A 21,374-nucleotide genomic window follows, 5' to 3' on the forward strand; every position below is an offset into this window, starting at 1 on the left:
AATGGAGGATTTCCCCCCCCCTCCTCGTGTCCTCCGTGTTTTGCTGCAGAAGTCTGGCCTGAAGGTTGCTGAGGCGGTTCGTGACTTGTGAGGGGGTGTTCTCTTAAAACCCAAAGGGGGCATTTATACAGAAGAAGAAAAAGGTGGGGAACAGACTGCCCTTCTGTCTCCTCCCTCCACCCCCCAATAAATGTCACACCACATAAACGCATTTGAGTTAGGAAGACTGTGGAAACGCCGAGAATTGCATCTGGCAGACAACAGCACTGATGCGCTCCGCAAAGGCACATGGCTAGAGAGGGACCCAGCCGTAGCGCAATGGCAGTGCGCATGCCGGCATGACAGTCTGCACGCCGTCAATCCCCACCATCTCCAGTTCAAAGGATCAGGGGCAGAGGAAGGTCTTTCTCAAGACACTGGAGAGCAATGGGACATGAGTGGGACAGGGCTTCATCAGAAGCATCCAGAGCTCAGGTGGTCCTTGGGGGCAAAAGGTCCCAGATTCAATCTCTGGCCAATAAAAACTAATCGACAAATTTATTTATTTATTTATTGCATTTCTATACCGCCCAATAGCCGAAGCTCCCTGGGCGGCTCACAAAAATTAAAACCATTCAAAGTATAAAACAACAGTATAAAAAAAAACAGGATATAAAATACAATATAAAAGCACAACAAGGATAAAATCAACAGCAGTGCAGAAATACAAATTTAAAACAGCCAAGTTAAAATTGAATTTATAGACTGTTAAAATGCTGAGAGAATAAAAAGGTCTTCACCTGGCGTCTAAAAGAATATAGTGTAGATGCCCGGCGAGCCTCTTTAGGGAGCTCATTCCACAGCCGGGGTGCCACAGCAGAGAAGGCCCTCCTCCTGGTAGCCACCTGCCTCGCTTCCTTTGGCAGGGGCTCACGGAGAAGGGCCCCTGAGGATGACCTTACTAAATGAGTCAGGAACTGGGGCCCTGGCACAGTGTCATTGAGGGCACCCTCCTGGTGGCATGGGTGTGCAATCTGGGGTGGACCAAAGCCTTCATTTGCAGTGGCCACACCCAGTTCCTTCTGCATTTATACATATCTGGGCAAGCGTTGCTAAGGGGGCAGCATGTTTGACTGTATTTTGTGCTAAAACAAAGTATCTGCTGGTGGTGTGGGTGTGTCATCTGAGGAGGTCCCAAGGTTATTTGAGGGTGATAAATTAATTCCCACTCCCTTATTTGTGAATGTAGCCTGGGACCATCATAATTTAAAGCACTTTGTGCAAGCAACACTTTAATTTTTGTCAATCACCCAGAAAGCCCTGGATATTGGATGGAATAGAGATATGTAACAAATAAAGAAATAAAACACTTAACTGGATAGAATCCACCCACATCTTGAAGGAGACAGTCCCCCAGTTATTTTATCATTATTATATTATTATTATTATTATTATTATTATTATTATTTATTTTATTTTATTTTATTTATTAGATTTTTATACCGCCCAATAGCCGAAGCTCTCTGGGCGGTTCACAAAAATTAAAACCACAATAAAACACCCAACAGGTTAAAAACACAATTACGAAATACAGTATAAAAAGTGCAACCAGGATAAAACCACACAGCAAAATTGATATAAGATTAAAATACAGAGTTAAAACAGTAAAATTTAAATTTAAGTTAAAATTAAGTGTTAAAATACTGAGTGAATAAAAGTCTTCAGCTGGCGACGAAAGCAGTACAGTGTAGGTGTTATTATTATTATTATTATTATTATTATTATTGGGGTGCAGAAGCATAGAAGGTTCAGTTTCTTATTCTTGTCTGTTCATGAATACCACTGTTTCGAATAAGGAATTTGAAACCAACTTCAGCCATGCATTTTTTCAGAGGGTTAAATGCAATTTTAAAGAGTGATTGCTGGTTATGATGTGTAGTCTCACTGTCACTAATAAACAGGTTTTGCAGGTTTCTTTATGACATTTCTATACCACCCAATAGCAAACGCTGTCTGAGCAGTTCACAACAACCAACACAACCTGTTTAACCAGAGGTGATAATGGGGCAAAGAAACGTGTGCTTGCGTGTACATACAACATGGGAAGCAAAGTAGGGGGGGGGATCTACACTACTGCTTTAAAGCACTTTATAACAGTTTTGACAACTGTTGGGGCCCAGGACACACTGCATATACAGTTTTCAAAACGTTTTCAAAGTGCTTTAAAGCGCTTTAAAAGCAGTTGTGTAGATCCCCCCTAGCTCTCAAACCTGCCTCATCTCGCTTAAGCGCTGCCTCCTCTTCATCCACAGCTTGAGGAAGGACCCTGGTGGTCCAGTCCTTTGCTCACATTGTAGATGTGCTAAACTTGTGTGGTTGACTCAACGCAACGACATCAGTGATCCTCTGGGAATGGATATTTTGGAAAGGTGCTCATGCAGCAGCATGTAGTCTCAGAAAGGTGTCCCCATCGGCCTTTGCGATGTTGCAGAAGATGCTGGAGTGTACGTGCCTCACCATCCATCAGGACATTGCAAAGGATCTCAGGGCTGGATTTCTCCAAACTAAATAATATTGCCTGTGGGCAGGAAAGGCAAAGGCTGCCAGGCAGAAGATGGAGCAGACTTGTTCTCTGTTGCTCCAGAGGACAGGACTAGGACCAAGAAATTGCAAGGAAACAGATTTCAGCTGAAAATGAGATTTGTCCAAACAGTATGAGCCACTCAGCAATGGAGCAGGTGCCCACTCTCAGGGGCCGGAGGGGGGGTTTCTCCTTCACTGGAGAGGTATTTAAGCAGAGACAGGACAGCCATCCCTAACTGCAGCCGTGTCATTGCAGGGCCTGCACTGAGCAGAGCATTAGTCTTCATGGTCACATCCAGTTCTATGATGTCCTGCCTTTTCTTTTCATATCTGAAAGGGCAGGAGAATGAGGGACAAATATCTAGGGGGGCTGATGTCAGATGTAGCCTTAGAGTTGTTGGGGTCTACATGCACACAGAGCTCTTTCATGGGCTCTCCTTTGATCTAGCTGCTCAGCCTCTGCATGGCTAATTGTGTGTCCACTGGCACAAGTGTTGTTTGGGAAACTTGAATGAGTGAGCCAAACAGTAACACTTTAGTGATGAGAAGAAAAGCCAAAACAATGGAGCATTCAACAAGTTGTTGTTTATTGTGACAGTTTCTTCCCAGATATCCTATCAGCAACAAGATGTATGTTTAACCAGCAATCTGAACTTTGAAGTTACTGCTGGAAGATCCAGTTGTAATAGACTAGGGTGACCATATGAAAAGGAAGACAGGGTCATGTATCTTTAACAGTTGTGTAGAAAAGGAGATTTCAGCAGGTGTCATTGTTAATGCATGCATCATCTGGTGAAATTCCCTCTTCATCAAAACAGTTAAAGCTGCAGGAGATATACTAGAGTGACCAGATGCAAAAGAGGGCAGGGCTCCTGCAGCTTTAACTGTTGTGATGAAGAGGGAATTTCACCAGGTGCTGCATGCATACAAATGACACCTGCTGAAATCCCCTTCTCTACACAACTGTTAAAGATACAGGAGCCCTGTCCTCCTTTTCATATGGTCACCCTATAATAGACTGATATTTCCCCCAGGACCTAGGGTACTATTTTCCCTAGGCACAGCTCTGGAGTAAAATGTCTTAAGAGGCTAAAGGACCTGGATATATTTAGTCAAGAAAAAAGATTTAAGGTGAGGTAGGAGGGCAAGAATAGGCTGGCAGTTTCCAAATACTTACTAAGGAACATTAGTGAGAACTAATTAACTAAGAGTTATTAACTCTGCTCTTAACTAAGAGTAGTTCAAGAGTGAAATGAAGGAGGATGGACAGCAAGGCAGAAATCGCCCAGTCGCTTAAGGACAGTCTCTTGTATTGCTAGCAGATGAGAACTCTTCTAGCTCTATAACTCCACAATGTGTTTTCCTGAGAATGCCACTCAGGACTTTCCCCCCCAGAGCCCCCTCCCCATATAGCTAGAGTGACCAGATACAAAAGACAGCAGGGCTCTTGCAGCTTTAACTGCTGTGATGAAGAGGGTATTTCAGCAGGTGCTGCATGCCTACAAATGACACCTGCTGAAATTCCCTTTTCTATACAACTGTTAAAGATACAAAAGCCCTGTCCTCCTTTTCATATGGTCACCCTAGCCAATTTCTATCAATAGGTTTTCAAGGGGGGGGGGAAGCTATCAATTAAAAGTCCAGCAACATTTTCTCTCCCTCTGCTTCTCAGGATCCTCTAAATCCTTGAAATATTTATGAAAGGTTAATTGAACCAGATAATTGGTGGGCTCAAGGGAGGCCAGGATTCCCTTTGTAGTGGAGAAAAGATCTGCTTCTACAGCATTAGCAGTTAAGGAGGCAGATGCGGTGGGTTGAATTATGGCTACCAAATCATTCCACCAGTCAAATGCACATATTCCTTAAGAGCAGTGAAGAAGAAAGGATCTTTGAGGAGGTAGAGTACAATAGTTGCTTCCACATTTGAGCCCTTTAGGCATTGCTTTTCCACAATCAACTGGAACCACAATCAAAAGGTAAGGTTCATACAAGCATTTAATATACTGCTATATTATCTAGCAATGCCCTTTGCCACAGCCTAGATCTTTCTATAATGCATACTCACCAGTAGGTCCCATTCAGCAGAGATCCCCTGCAATGTTAATTAAACACTTCTTCCTGGCAACATTAATTAAACATTTTTTCCTGGCAACATCAGCCTATTTGATTGCTTCCTATTTAATGCAAGCTGGTGATGAATTGCCTTTTAAAAGAAGCCAATTAAGAGACAATTAAGTGACTATTCAGCTCTAATCTCACTAAGAAATAAAATGGGCTGAGCCTGCAAGGAGGAAACTTTAAATTAAAGGCACAATCACCCTTAAAAGCCGGAATAACATTTATTTTGTCTATACCAGATTTTGGTGCTACAATTACATTGTATTACAATACAAAGCCCAAAGCAAAACTTTTTCAACACTGGAATTGCAATTCTTTTGATCATTATTATTATTATTATTATTTTTACAGAAGTTCAAAGAACAATATTGCAAAATTGTTGCAATCCAGTGTTAGTTGTGCTGCCTTTCGATGGTTTATTGGACTTGATTTGTGACAATCCTGTTTCAGTTAATTGTGGGAAAGCAATGCCTCAGCAGCACTAAAGGGTTATGGTATAGAAGCAACCTATGTCTCAGGGGTAGGAGCAGAGAAACACGGGGGAACAACACAGAAAATAAAATAAAATGTATTTTTGTCTCTGTACAGCACCATGTACATTGATGGTGCTATATAAATAAATAAATAAATAAATAAATAATAATAATAATAATAATATGCAACAATAGCATTTTGTGAACACCCTGTAAAAAGGCAGTGAACAAATGATGTTCAGATAAAGGGATTAGTGGGGTGTGTTAGTTTCCAAAGCATCACAGATCCAGAAGAATGTCTGGATGCTTCAGGTGATACAAAATGTGGCAGCCAGCTTGATAACAGGTGCATGGTATCGGGAGCATAAATGAGAGCAACCTGAGTCCTAAGGGCAGGAATCCAAAGGCGGCCAGGGCAAGCAGGGCACCTGCTGAATCTTGAAATCCCACAGATGGAGCAACCACAGTGCTCTATGGGGAACTGGTCTGCAGAGTTACCACCATTCATGGTTATAATAGACACAAGTCTATCCATTCATTTCATTTTAATTTCATGTACATTTTTAAAATATGGGTCTTTCAAGCATTTTTGAACAGTTGCTTTTAAATTATTTCTGTTGTGAATTGTTTTGTTATTGCATTGTATTGTACTTTAAAACTTTAAAATGGCACCTATGGGTTTCTCTACACTAAAGCAAAAATCCCACACCCTTACCAGGCTTTCTTCTTACAGAGTCTTTCCAGGATTACAATAGGCACAATACGCATGCCTCCCCCTTTCCTCCCCCTTTTTTGAGGGATGTTTCCTTTGTGAGGAAGTACCATATGTTTCATTTATACAGCCACCAAATGGCACTGCAACATTGCAGCAACATTGCACTATCTTGGAAATGCACCAGCTCTTTGATGGCAGTGTATATTCGTTACTGTAGGGAGACCATATGAAAAGGAGGACAGGGCTCCTGTATCTTTAACTGTTGCACAGAAAAGGGAATTTCTGCAGGTGTCATTTGTACTCATGCAGCACCTGGTGAATTTCTCTCTTCTTTACAACAGTTAAAGCTGCAGGAGTCCTGCCTTCTTTTGCATCTCGTCGCTCTAGTATAGCTCCTGCAGCTTTAACTGTTGTGATGAAGAGGGAATTTCACCAGGTGCTGCATGCACACAAATGACACCTGCTGAAATTTCCCCTTTCAATACAACTGTTAAAGATACAGGAGCCCTGTCCTCCTTTCCATATGGTCACCCTAGTTACTGCATTTTTGACTAGTTGAATCACGGCAGTATAAAGCTTGAAAAAATGGTGGGAGAGGCACTGGAGGATGGCATCATCATGAAATGGACCCACAAACATCAGTGAGTAACCAATCTTGATTTGCCCTACATGAGCGCTGTGTGAAGGAGCCCTCAGTGTTTGACAATACTGGGCTAAATAGAACCAAGGGTCTGACCCAATAGAAGGCAGCTTGCCATGTTCCTATGAAGGGGAAACTTTAAACAACTATATACAATTTAAATAAAGTAAGTGAAGTTAATTAAATAATTTCCTTTGTTGTCTTTTTGAAGCTCTTAGGATGCAAGTAGAAGGATACATCAGATGCTTACATTCTAATATATAATATTGTCCATTATTTTACATGACATTAATTATGCTCTGAGACATTGATTCATAACGTTAGATCAAAGCTGTTAATGAATTATCAGATACAATTCTTAGTCTGCGAAGTTTTTATTCTGCTCCAGAGATTCTGACATTACCACATACAAAGCAATTTGTATGGATGTCATGGACGAGGCCGGACCAGCAGAGGGCGCAAAAAGACATATTTATTTGGCAAAGAAAAATCCTTTCTCGGCAATGAAGAAAGAAATCATCCCACCTATCAAACATCTGCAAGTCAGAGGACACGTTCTAGCCCAGCCTGCCCTGGAGCCCTCCAGACATATTGGATTACAACTCCCAGCAGACCAAAAAGGAGGGCCCATTACTAATTAACACCAAAAACACTTTGAGATGACACCCAACTGCTACATATAACAATTTCATATACACATTTTATTATACAGTCAAGATGGAATTCATTGTGCAGTCAAAGTAACCATGCACAATGAGCCAATAAACCAAGCAGGGGATTTCAGTCAACATAGTTTGAGCACAATTGATTCCCCCCCCCCATTAAATTGCAGGGTGACCATATGGAAAGGAGGACAAGGCTCCTGTATCTTTAACAGTTGCACAGAAAAAGGAATTACAGCAGGTGTCATTTGTAGGGATACAGCACCTGGTGAAATTCCCTCTTCATAGCTGGAGTGACCTGATACAAAAAAGGGCAGGGCTCCTGCAGCTTTAACTGTTGTGATGAAGAGGGAATTTCACTAGGTGCTGCATGCCTACAAATGACACCTGCTAAAAATTCCCTTTTCTATACAACCATTAAAGATGCAGGAGCCCTGTCCTCCTTTCCATATGGTCACCCTATGTAAGGTGGATGCCTCCTTCAAAATTGATAATATCACTAAAGCCAGTAAATGCAAACATTATTGAATGAAACCAATTAATCACATAGTTTATTATTATTTCCTAATACAAATTTCAAAAGATTCAAATAAAGGAACACAACTTCACACCAATTATACTGATGAGAAGAATATATGCTGCCAATAACCAAGAATCTAAAATCTGTGCATCCATGAGAAATTCAACAAAATGATTCACTAAAGGTGTCTCCAAAACTTTACATTTGAGCTTAGATCATGTTCTACAACGTGTGTGTGTGTGGCATACAATAATCCACTCTGTCCTTTCCCCTTCCTCTCTTCTCTTACTATGTAAGATTTACATATGTTGACAACAACGTAATCAGCGCCACTGCTCTCTGGTTGACTTATGCACAAAAGTCAAAATCCCCACTCTTCAGCGGAAAAAAAACATTCTTAAAGGATGAGAATGAGAAAGAAAGCGGTTCTCGTGTTTTGTGAGGGTTTCTGTCTATCCAGATATAGATATAGGCTGCTTCCAGATAAAGGGGTCCTAATGTTAACAGCCAGAAGGCCTCGTGCAGCTATTCCGTCTTTTTCTTCCTGCCAGATTTTCTGCAGGAAGAAAAAAGATGGAAACAGCCCTGGGAAAACACAGGAGGGTCAGGCGTGAAAGACTATGATGTCTTTCCCCCCACCCCCAATAAAATTCTGTGAATGAGACAAAGTGATGGTGTGGTAAATGCCTCATCTGGAAGTGCCCATAGATAGATATTGGAATTATCACTGTTTTATGTTAAGTATTTTTGGCTTTAGACTGTTATATAACCTGAAATGCTTTCTGACTACTACAACACTTTAAAGTCATTCCTTCATTCTGGTCTGGTCAAAATGACCTGCCTTCCTCCTCTGCCTTTTCCCAATACTTGGCTTGCATTGTCTTTTTAGTTTGTGACCCCGAGGGCAAGTCCAGCTTCTCATGTTCAGATATAGACAATGCCTGCCTGTCACTAGCACTGTACCGAATTTTTGATTATTGGAACCACTTTGGGAAAGAATTTTTCTCTGCAAAGCAGTTTAAAAATACAATAATACAAATCTTACCTTAGATATATAATTCAAAGTTAGGAGTTTGTTGATCACTGCTTTCTCAATGACTGATTCATATGAAACACACTTTATTGGAAAATTCTTGACATGCGGATTCCATGAATAACAACAGTTTTCACTATAATTCAAAATTGGAAGTTTATTTATGCCAATAAAGGTTCTGTAACAATGTACTATAATGTTTTGTTTTTAATAACAGAAAATGTTAAGAATAATTAAACAAACATAATTGCAAATTGGAGCAAAATGAAATATGAGCACTTTTATAAACACAGTGGCAGGCCAAGGTACCATGACACAGCAGTAACATACAGACCGTAAACAAATCATGAATGAATTAAGATATATCTACAGTTAAAAGTAACTCAGTCAAAGTTTAGTTTTATTGCTCAGAAAGGAAGTCTCTAGCTGTTAAATTTAACAAAAACCTTTTGTTATGTTTGATTTTTCTGTGAACTGTGTTTGAAGGTAACCAACTGGTAAACTGCAACTCTCATCAGCCATTGCATTGCCAGCATGGCTATTGATCAGGAATGCTGGGAGTTGCAGTCCAGCACATCTGGTGGGCACCTGGTTGCAGAAGGCTGCCCCAGGAACAAATGGAAGTGTGCACATAGGGCCATAGGAAGCTGCCTGAATACTAAGGGCCTTGCTAGACCTACTGCCGAATCCAGCGGTGAGGAGGGGCCAGGCCACGCTACACCTGAGGTGTGACGGGGCCAAGGGAAGCCCCGTCGCATCCTCCATTTCCCCCCGCGTTAAAGCAGCCGCATGTGCAGGAGCGCACCAACGGCCAGGTAAGTTTTTTTTTAAAGCCCCCCCACCTCCCCTGGCCCTCTCCCCCCTATGTCCCCACCTGCTATTTGCCGCCTATGTTCCCAGCCGCTGTGTGCCGCCGCCGCCGATAAGGACGATGTCCCCAGTCGGCGTTTCCTGCTGTCTGTCCCCCGGCCTGTGATGCCTGCAGGCCGGGGGACATGACGACAGCAGGAAAACCCTCGGCCAAAGTCAGTCTACCTTGCTTAGTATTATCGACTGACTGGCAAACAATGGCTCTCCAGGGTTTCAGGCAGGAGTTTTCCCAGCCCTGCCTGGAGATGCTGGCGATTGAACCTGAGACCTTCTGCATGCAAAGTAGGGACTCTGCTGCCACTGAGCCACAGCCCCTCCCTGACTTCCTGTGGTCTAGACTGCATGGATCTGTTTTTCTGCTGCCCCTCAATTTCATTGAATAGCCCTGCATCCGACTGTTACAGGAGAAGAGGCAGAAAACAGCGGGATGCTTTTGCGTTACTAGAAGAACCAGACTTTCCACACAACAAAATACATCGCGAAAAGATGGGGGGAGAACTACAATCACAGCAGGACATGGTCAGCGTCATAGGAGTCCTTTGTCCTGACAGCAGACTATAAGGTTAACATCATCTGAGTCCTTTGCATGTAATTCACCACGACAGCAGACTATAAGGCTGGTGTGGCCTTCAAGAGGCAGCTGGACAGCCATCTGTCAGGGATGCTTTAAGGTGGATTCCTGCATTGAGCAGGGGGTTGGACTCGATGGCCTTATAGGCCCCTTCCGACTCTACTATTCTATGATTCTATGATAGAGCTTCTAGCCTGGGCCTTCTCAGATGGAACAATTTCCAACATCAGTCTTCCCCAGCCTGGTGCTCTCCAGATGGGTTAGACTGGAATTGCCAGCATGTGAGACAGCACTGGAATGTGTGGCAGTGGATCCTCAGTCTTTGTGGGTCAGAAGGGCTCTCAGTCACCGCGCATGCTTGGGGAGTCAGGTCCAGTGGGCGGAGCATTGGCTGGCAGCTCTCAGTGGTTCCGGGGCTCAAAGTGGGTGCCTTGTGGGCTGAGGCTGGGCTGACTGGGACAGGGTTCTCAGACCTCGGAGCACAGGAGGAAACAGGGTCGCTTTCTCCAACCTGGTGCCCTCCAGATGTGTTGGCCCGCCAATGGTGGCTGGGAATGATGGGAGTTGCAGTCCAACACATATGGAGGGCACCAGGTGGGGGAGGGCTGCTCTTCACTAGAGGATCATTTTTGAACAATTCTGATGGCAAACACTTTTGGGGAAATTATGTGACACCAGAACTGAAAATATCCCTGTCTCTTATTGGAAAGATCCTGACCAGGAGTTGTTGTGAATCTGGCATTTCCCTCCTGAATCCATTCCCCATGGGTTGTTTTCCATTTCAAAGGCCAAATGGCTCACAATGGGCATGTTCAGCGCTTGATGAGTGGTCACTTGCCTTTGTGGACAAGTCAACTAAGAGGAGGAACACCACAGAGAGAACATGTGCACCTCCACAAAGACAAGAGGTTGTTCACATTGGCCATTATTATTATTACTACTACTACTACTACTACTACTACTACTACTACATTATTTATATACCGCCCAATAGCCGAAGCTCTCTGGGTGGTTTACAAAGCCATGACTAATCAAGTGTTTGGGTATGAGTTCCACAGGCACCTTTTCCACATGGAGGCTGATGCCTTTACTGGCCTTACTCCTCTATCCCAAAGGAGGCAGTGAGACATAGGCCCTTTCTACACCTAAGGATTATCCCAGGAAAATGGAGAGATTGTCCCTGCCTGCTCCCAGGATCCCCTGTGCGTCATTTGGATGCACAGGGATGATCCCGGGGGGGGGGGGGGGGAGAAGGCAAGTGTAGAAACAGCCCTAGAAAGGTAACAAGGGATTTCCCCTGCTTCTACTACTAACACTTATGCCAGGGAGGGCATCACTTGCTAATTTCTATGCACCAAATCGCCTTTAAATGCATGAGAGCAAAGACAGCTTAGAAAAGGGGGCGGCAGCAGCGATGCTGTCTAAGGAATCCATGATATTGGGATATTTCATCCCTGGAGAAAGAAATCACAATGGAACCAGGCTGTGATGTCTCTTCTTAACAGCTTCCATTGCAAGTGAGCGCTGTCCTGGAACCAGAGCACAGCAGTGAATCTTGTGCTGATAACCCTTGGGCAGGGTCAGGTTGCAGAGCTCAGATGACCCACCAAGAGGAGGGGGAGGGGAGAGGAGAAAAGACCCTGCCAGGATCTGACCTGATTTTTCCTAGGAGCTTCCTTCCTGATAGGTTGCATCAATTGCACACGGATGAGTCTTTTTTTGTGGGGCTCTGCTCAGCACAACTATGACCATATATGGGATAGATGATGAATCGTTCGCAGCCGCCGCAGCAGCAGCCAAGGTGGGGAGAGGAGGGGTGGTCCCTGGCGGACAGTTTTCTGTGTCACTGTGCAGCTCTCTTTCTATGCAGTCAGCTACTTCCAAGCAAGAGGCAAGTCTCCTCTTTAGCAGCCTGCATCCCCAAGGGGTAGCTAGGCTCCCCTCGGATTGCATTCATGCCGTACTTGCTTGCCAAGTGAAGCTGTCTCAGAAAACACCTCTTCCTTCCTTCTGAAAATGGAGCGGCAAGGAATCTGAGAGACCAGAACAAGACCCTTCAAGGATAAATAATCAGTAAAAAGAACTATTATTATTATTACTTATTTATTTATTTATTTATTTATATAGCACCATCAATGTACATGGTGCTGTACAGAGTAAAACAGTAAATAGCAAGACCCTGCCACATAAGCTTACATTCTAATAAAATCACAATAAAACAATAAGGAGGGGAAGAGAATGCACCAAACAGGCTTCACATACATAAGCTCAACAATTCTCACAACAACCTTGTAAGGTAGGCCAATATTCATATTCTCCTACCAAAGCCAAGCTGGGAGATGCTACTTTACCAAAAGCCATCTTGGCGTGTTACGTCAGGGTGAGATTTGAGCAGGGGCCTCCCTAGTTCACTACTCACATGGTCTGCTACTATGTTAAGTGTAGTTACCATCCCCTACATATATGGCCTTTGCAATTCTGTGCCAACATCTCAACTTGTAACTCAGCCTTCCCCAACCTGGTGCCCCCGCAGTTGTGCTGGGCTACAACTCCCAGCATTCCTCAGCTAGCTATGTAGTTGATGTACAGAAAAAGCATTCCAGGCCCACAGAATGCAATTCCAGCTGCTAGAAATTGCTCACCTTCCCTGCCGTTCTCACCTTCCACATGGCTCCTCTGGGTCTGAGGCACACAGCTGGAAGTGAGGGGGCGCCCTTGGGAAAGACAAGCACTGCCTCTTCCCCACCCCCTAAGACAACACAGGCCTTGCAGGTCCCCCAAGGCCTCCTGCTCAGCCAGATGGACAAGGGTAGGTCAAAGCCCAGACCCGTCTCCTGAAAGGACGGACCTGATCCTTCTGGTCCTTGAAACTAGACACCCGCACCCCTTACAATGTCTCCTATCATATTGGCCTAATGCTCCAGCAGTGTGCTCTGCAAAGGACACACACACACACACCAAACCAGAACACCACCCAGTTTGTGTTGCTGTTTCACTGCTGAGATTCATGTAGAGGTTAAGATGTCCCAAGCAATGCAGCTGTTTGCTCCTCGTGTCAACAATTTGCATTTTGTCTTTAAACACTCCAATGGGACGGAGCAGTCTTAATTTTAAGGTAGAGAGGGAGAGGAGAGGAGATGTCTGTCCATGATTGGCTGTCTCCATGGAGATGCAGGACTGACTGAGCTGCCAGTGTGATGCTGAACAAGACAGAGAGGCCGGCCAGTCACACCCTGCCTGCCAGCCAGCCAGCTTTCCTGATGCCTTTCCAAGGGGGGCAGGCAGAGGGTGGTGGGTGCATTTCGCCAAGAAGGGAGGGGGGATGGCCGTGACTCAGGTGTGGCAAAGGGACAAGTTGTTTTTCCACACTCTTGTCGAAGTGGAAGCTTCAGGTTGGATGCTGCAGTCCACAGCCAGGAGTGTGGGAAATGTTTATGCTGGGAACGGGCCTGGGCTGCCTGCCTGCCTAACCACCCTAAGAGGATGTTTTAGGACAACAGTCTTTGGGTGAAGCTGGGCATATCAGAGAGGTGCCACCCACATGCTTGCAATGCCACAGAGGATGGACACTCTCAAATGGCATGGCCCACGATGCTTGCTCCCAGCATGCTTTGCAACCTTGCAAGGGATTATGGGGCCCTTGTGCAGACTTTGAGGGCATCTGCTTGGAGTGGCAGAAGAGAGTGGGCTAACTGGCCTGCCTGGAGAAAGGCAGGTATTCTCCTTTGCCCGAGACAGACATGGCGTTACTTGAGAAAGCAGCAGGATGGGTTGGACAGCTAGAGTAGACCCTCTAGCCCTAATCCTAGGGAGTGGAGTCTGGTTCCTTAGAGATGTGGGGAAAGCATACCTCTCTGTTTAACTTACTTCACAAGTTTGAAATTGAGCCCTGCTCAGTTCCCTGTTTTGCAGCTCTGTGCTACACTCTTCACCATGGTTTTGTTTAGAAGACTTCGGAGAAAGGACCATTTTGATGACGTGCCCAGTTGTAGGGTTTGCAATATCAAATGAAATTCTTAAGATCCGCACTGGAGCTTTCCTGGGAATTCAAGCTCCAAATATCTTTTTAAATGCTTCTTCTCTTGCCTGTTCTCCAGAATCTGCCATCTTGAAACCCAGTGAGATGGCCTGTATCCAGAGGTCCATCCACACTCCCTTCCTCTCTCTGTCACACACATACACACACACACACACACACTTACTTACTTACTTACTCTTTCTTGCCACTGTGCAATTCATACACTCTGCATTGCCAGCTAATTTTGGAGGCGGAGAGTGTAGCAATGGCTGCTTGTCAAAGCGCATCAGCATCACCTGGGTTGCCACTTGCCTAAGATGAAAGATCTGGTTCAGGAGGCTAATGCATTCAAGTCAGGCCCGGAGAGCACCAGGAGCACACCTACCCCACCACACAGCTTTCCCGTGTGGACAAGTGTGCTTTGGGAATGGGGCCAAGGCCTTTCCCTTTCTGGGCAGCAGCAAGTGGATCCCCAGATTTCACAAAGAGCTCCTGGCCCCTCCTCTGGGACATTCACAGCCTACATTGATGAGGCAGCAATATCGCTTCCCTCATTCTAGATGAATACCTGTAAGAACCCCAGCACCCTTAGCAGCGTTTAAAGCCAGCTGTTGCCATCAGGACGTGCCCAAGAGGCTAGATCCTGCACTGTGGATTGGGCTCTGGAGCGCACAACTTGGAGTTTGGCATCGGGTGGGAAGAGAGTCATTGATCATGTCTTTCCCCTCTTTCATCACCCAGTCACATTGATTGGCAGCAGGTTCAGATCAAAAAAGCCCTTCATAGTTACGGAATTTGCTGCCACAAGATGTGTTGCTATTAGGCCATTAGCTTGGACAGCTTTAAAGGCGGTTGGAACAAATTTATGAAGAATATTAGCCACAATAGTTAAATAGAACTTCCACTTTGAGAAGCAGAATCCCTCAGGATACCCAACACAGCCTTCTCCAACCTGGTGCCTGCCAGACTACGATGCCTATGATCCCCAGCCAGTATAGACAATTCTGCTGGGCCAATAGAGAGGAATGGCGAGAGCAGGGCAAACCCATCTAGAATTCTCTCTTGCAAGCCCTGTTGCATCCCTCACACTTTCAGGTGATCCAAGATGGGTAAGAAGGCATCAGATGCAGGATGTGGGCCTTGTCGGGTGTGTTCAGGCTGACCTTTCCAGGCGAGGGCTTGATCGCAGAGAAGCACCATGGACTACACTCAGAGGGCCCCCAAAAAATCTCCTTTTCTTGTCATCTCACCCAAAGGCTATAGGGCGAGCGTCACAACTGAATAGGGATTGGAACCCAGGCTTCATAGCACTGAGGACTGAGCACAACATTGTATACATTTCATGCACCACCTGGGATTTGGACAAGCCCATCAGAAAAGCCCTGCTGAATTAGGCCAAAGTCCTTTCTAGTTCAGAATCCGGCTTCCCACTTATACAGAAACTCACATTTAATTTAGCCAGTACTTCATCGCTAAGATAATGAGAGTTGCCAAAGGGTCTACTTGGCCTTCCGAAGTAGAAGAACATTTGAGGGGCTAGTGAGGGTCACTCAGCTATAAAGGAAAGGCACTCTGCACATGTTCAAAGCCATCGCAATCTTTATTATTTTATATGCCTCCAGGTGGAATGCTGTCACGGAATAAGATCCCAGCTATGCACTTAACCGGGATTCTTATACGTGCAATGATCCTGCCACGACAGGAGGCTAGACTAGATGACCTCTTGGTGCCTTCCGATTCCCTCAAGCCTTAATCCAGGCTTCCGTTGCTGGCTGGGTGTGGGGGAAGAGGGCCTGGCACAGCAAGGCGAGGGTTAATCTGCCCTGGCTTCCTTGCACTGCAGACGTCACAGATGTTTCAGGAGGAGGGGAGGGGGCGACTAGTGGTCTATGGTGGTCTTTGTGATGCCTTTTATACTGATAGCAGCAGCTGCAGCAGCAGCAGCAACAGCAGCAGCCGGGCTCCCGTCCCTGGACTGAGACTCGCGCTCCGTCGCTCTGCTCTCCGCTCCCGCTCCCCGGACGCAGAGCGAGGGCGCTCGCAGGAGCTGCACACGAGCGGGGGGAAACAGTCGCCCATCCTCACCAACGTGTCTCCCCGGGCTCGGTGGCTTTGCCTGCTCCTCGGCGGAAAGGTGGGTGTCTCGCTCTTCCATCGGCGAGTGGGGGCGGGGGGGAGGCGGGTGGAATCAGGCGGATCGGTAAACGGAGGACGCCGTTGGCACAAAAGGAACCCCCAGACGCTCCAGAGCTCTTCGGATCTGCCCTGGTCTCGGAAACGGGGTGGTTCATGAAGCTCCCTGGCTGCAGGGCGGCGGGGGTGGGGTGGGGTGGAGATACCTTTCTGCATAGTAGCAGGGAGCCAGGAGCACGCGGCGGCTCAGCGGGCAGGTGGGCGGAGGGCATCCCGAGTGGGCTGGGGGCGGCCACCTGGGCTCTCTTTACGCAGCCCTCCATCCGTCCGCCCTGGAAAACCTGGGCATCTCCCTCCCTGGCGGAGCCTCCGCTCCTTCCCCCCACCCACCCCCGTGGCTTGTGGGTGCTGGCCAGAGGCAAGCTGGTCCTGTTCCGTGGCACTGTGGGGAGAGGGAGGGGCTCCCCGTCCCGTGCCGAGTAAGGCCAGAGTCCCTCTGGTCTGTGAAATGGGTGGAGCGCCGGAGAAGCGCTGGCCGCGCACCTCTCCTGCAAGACGGCGCGCTCGACGACTGCCGCGGCTTCAGCTTTCGCCCCCACCCCCCTGCGGATTATGCCTCCCCTTTTTGCCTGCAGTGGCAGGAAATGAGATGCCAGCCGCCGCCGCCGCCCCCCCCCCCGGGCCTTCGCCGCCGCCTCTCCAGCAATAACAATAACCATAATTTCCAGAGCCCAGCGAGGTGCTTTTGTGCGCGTTTGCGCCGAGCAGCGATGCCCCCCCCCCCCCTCACGTCTTTCCGCCGGTCTCCATTTAGAAAGGGTGTAGCTGGGGGTTGCTGGAGTACAAGGGGCTTTTGTCCAGAGGCTCCATCAGCCAACTGGTAACCAGGTTCGAGATACTGGTTACCATGCGTGACCCCAGCTTGGGGTAGGGGGAAGGGTATCCGAGTGTGTCTGCATCCAAATTCACCTTCCCATACTGACATTGGTCCAGACAGAGGTCAGAGTCTCTGGAGATACTGGACAGATCAATACAAAGAGCCTGTGATCTGATCTGGAATAACGAGTGAAAGGTTTGGTCTTCCTCATCACCCCACCACCATCTCCACCACCCTTCCCCGGTTCCTTCCTTCCTTCCGAAGCAGCCTGCCTGCTCTTGGAAGCATCTGGCTAGTCACTGTCGGAGACAAGTTGCTGGGCTTGGTGGCTCCTTGGCCTGAGCCATAAAGGTCCTTCTGGTGTTCACCGGTGAGAAGGGGCCCTGCAGGTGTCCGGCTCGTGAAGGCGGTAACCCCGCTCCGAGGAATGGATCTTTCCCGCTCTAGAAGTGTTGGATGGCGGAGTGGATTCTGTTTGGGAGGTTAATGATAGACCCTGCTGTGAAATCTGCACCACGGGAGCTGCCTCCCTCCCGAAAACTCATTAAGAAAAACAAAAGCAAAGCAAAAACAGTTCTATTCAAAATCCAAGGCCTGACTGGGGTTGATTGAGGTCACTCATTGATGGAATTTGAATAAGGCCGTTCCAAAGGTGTCTCCTTGCTCCCGCAATCTCTTAAAGCTGGTGGGTTGTTTTGCTTCTTTGCTCTTTCAAGGGGAAACAGAGCAGGGTCTTAGACTGTGGTCTCTCCTTCTAGGCTTTGCTTGCTAGTGTGCAGGAAAGGGGGCAGGATTCAGTTGTGGTTCTGGCGACATGAGATTTGAGGCTCCATGTGCTTCCCCAACCAAGTAGAAAAACGGCCCCAACCACATATACAAAGGATGGGGTTGCCTCCCATGGGCAACCCCCCCCCCCAAACTGGTTGCTTTTTTGGTCAAGGAGGCAGGATGTCCCCCTAGTGCAAGGTGGGGCTAAAAGGGATCAAAGTCTGCTCCACATTAGGGGGAAGGGGCGTAGCTCAGTGACAGTTCACCTGCTCTGCATGCAGGAAGTCCCAGATTCAATCCCCTGCAACTCCAGGTAGGGATGGAAAAACTCCTGCCTGAAACCCTGGAAAGCTGTTCCTGCCAGAGTCAGCGTTGGCAATAATGGGCTAGATCAGCCTTCCTCAACCTGGGGCGCTCCAGATGTGTTGGACTGCATCTCCCAGAATGCCCCAGCCAGCTGGCTGGGGCATTCTGGGAGTTGTAGTCCAACACATCTGGAGCGCCCCAGGTTGAGGAAGGCTGAGCTAGATAGACCTATTGAGCTTGATCTGACTCCATCTAAGGCAGCTTCCTGTGCTCTTATGCTCCTGTTGCACTGAAGGCAGGAAGCCTGACATGGTGGGTGTGGAGATGGAGGTGTCTCCTGGTCTCAAACACGGTGCTGGCGGAGTGCCACCGGAGCATAGAAAAGGATCATTGGTAAGCCAGCCCTGGGGCAGCACGTGTGCAGAGGAGCACGGGCCAGAGAGACGCCTGGGCTGGGTGATCCCACCACAGAACTGAAGCCTGCTAAGCATTGCTAAATGTGAAAGGGGGGAGGTGCTGCTATTGTTCCTGCAAAGGAACCTGGCCTTCTAAGACCGGTAGCCCTGGCCAGTGAGCTGATTGACTTTCGTAGCAGTGACGCATCCCCCATCCACTTGGCATATGCTGTTCGTTGTACCCCATGCCTTATGATCCCAGCCGGCCTCCCTCTAGGGATAACCCCAAATCTGGCGCATCTTTCACCCTTCATTGGCTGCACAGCATAGCTACAATGAACTGGGAAGAAGACCCTCCATGCTTTTAACTAGCCTCAGTGTGCAACTCCCACCCACCCTATTCTCCCAGTCCCACAACTGTTTAAATGTACATCCATGTGTGTGTGTTTTAAATTGCTTTGCCTTTGAGGGGAAGTGTGCCCTTCCCTTCTGACCCTCTGGAAGGGTATAGAAGTATTATTATTATTATTATTATTATTATTATTATTATTATTATTATTATTATTATTAATTTATTTATATAGCACCATCAATGTACATGGTGCTGTACAGAGTAAAACAGTAAATAGCAAGACCCTGCCGCATAGGCTTACATTCTAATAAAATCATAATAAAACAATGAGGGGAAGAGAATGCAAACAGGCACAGGGTAGGGTAAACAGGCACTGGGTAGGGTAAAACTAATAGTATAAAGTCAGAACAAAATCAAGACAAAAGAAGCAGTATTGGGCAAAAGGTGGGATGATGATGATGATGATGATAATAATAATAATAATAATAGAAGCAGAGCACAAGGGATGCTAGAGGGAAACATGCTGTGGCCCCCACAAGGCAAAGCCACCTTCGTTCAGGTGATCAGATGCCAAGGGAGGTGCGTGGGGAACACTGGGATTGTGCAGGTGAATCTGGTTTCCCCACCTCATGCTTTGGGTGCAGCATCTCCCCCAGTGAGGGGGCTGGCTTGAGAATGCACCTTCTTTGTTCAGAATGACTGGTTCTCCTCTCCTGCATCTCCCCCCCCCCTCCCCGCCCGAGGCATTCTGGCTGTGCTGAGAAGCCCACAAGAGGCTGTGCAATGCCTAGCGAGGGCTACCGTGAAAGCATATGAAAGCTGTCGTTGTTGTTGTTAGCTCCATCACACCAACATTATACATCCACCCCCGCCCTGCATTATACATCCACCCCGCGCATGCCCCGGGAGGGCTGGGCCGGACTCCGTGGCACTCGCTTAGGGGCTGCTTAGGTGGCCAAGTGGCCCTGCTCCTCGTCTTCCTGCTCCAGCGTGTGCCCCGGGAGGGCTGGGCCTGCTCCGGGCTCCGCGGCGCTCGCTTGGGGGTTGCCAAGGGAGGCAGCTGGGCGACAATGCTCCTTGTCATCCTTCCACACCCCCAGTGGCCGCTCAGAGAACAACCAAAGAATCACACTTTCCGCGGTCCAAAATACTTCACTATTTGGGTGGAAGTGCATTCAAAGCAGTACACATTGGAGTACTTCGCTGTAACAGCAGATTATAAGGTAGAAAACATCAGAGTCCTTTGCATGCAATTTGCAGTGATTGCACAGTCATAACGCTGGTGTGCTAGAGCTCTCAGTCTCAGATTGTGCCATCCTTCTGCGACTGGGACATTGAGGAGGGCCTTGCGTGGTGGGGTCTGATACTCCACCTCACCCCAAAGATCCCAGGCACCACTCCTCCTCCTCCCCCTCGTCCCCAAGATGCCTTTAGGAAGCCCCACCACACCATCACCACCACCCAATTTACTTCTAATGGAGTCAGGGGTCATGAGACCTCCCAGGTAAGACCATCCTGGCTCAGTGATCATCATTGGAGGGATCTGGTGACCCAGGGCACGTTTAGGCAGAGGGATCCCTGAGCTAGCAACTGGAAGGCCTCAGGCAGCAATTCTGGTTTTTTTCCCCTTGAAGGATTTTCAGCGGTAAGAAAAAAAATGCAGTAAGAGGGCTACAAGCAGATGACAATGTCATCTGGATCCCCCGTAAAATTCTGTGAAGGAGACAGGGCCATGGCCTTCGCCTCGCCTGGAAGCAGCCCATGTTAAAACACCTCTGGACTAACTACCTAGCCTTCTTCAGCACACCAATTCTTGGCTCTGTTTTATCTTCTATGAGTAGAGGGGGGCTGGGGGAGAGTGTGTTTCTGAGCATGTGCAAAATGCCTCACCACGTAACTTGCTTACATGCCCTGGAATTAAGCCGGGAAGCAGCACTTCTGGCACCTTCGCCTTCTTTTTCTTTCTCATTTGTCTCCCTCTCCTCACACCAGGTTCACCTAAGCAAGACTGTCAACAGCCTCTATTTCCCCCTACGAGCATTTCTGAAAGCCCCCCCCCACCTCCATACTATTAAAGATCGTGGGATAGATAATGAAGAGCACAAAACCCTCCCCATTTCAGCATGCGTAATCATGCATAATGCAGGGCTGCATAATTTTTTTTCATAGATGCCAGAAATGTGAAAGCCAAAGCAGATGCCTCTTTGAAAGCCCTCTTTGTGACCTTCAGGAGGGCGCCAACAAAAGATTCACCCAAGCATGCTTGGCCTTGTGGTTCATTGAAAGACCCCCCAAGGAGCCCTCTTGGTCAGCTAAATTATTGTAAACAATGTGCAAATGATTTGCCCAGCATCATTTTCT

General features: G+C 47.3%; 1 protein-coding gene across 1 annotated transcript in view; it reads left to right on the plus strand.

The window, feature by feature from the left end:
- The first annotated feature begins 16,278 nt into the window (after positions 1–16,278).
- The window catches only part of LOC134407884 (CYFIP-related Rac1 interactor A-like), a 34,455-nt gene continuing 29,359 nt past the window's right edge, over positions 16,279–21,374 (plus strand). The window contains exon 1 of the mRNA XM_063139878.1: positions 16,279–16,316. The gene's annotated coding sequence lies outside the window, so the exon portion shown is untranslated. The remainder of the gene's footprint in view (positions 16,317–21,374) is intronic.

This window comes from Elgaria multicarinata, chromosome 13 (genome assembly GCF_023053635.1).
Source record: "Elgaria multicarinata webbii isolate HBS135686 ecotype San Diego chromosome 13, rElgMul1.1.pri, whole genome shotgun sequence".
Lineage (NCBI taxonomy): Eukaryota > Metazoa > Chordata > Lepidosauria > Squamata > Anguidae > Elgaria > Elgaria multicarinata.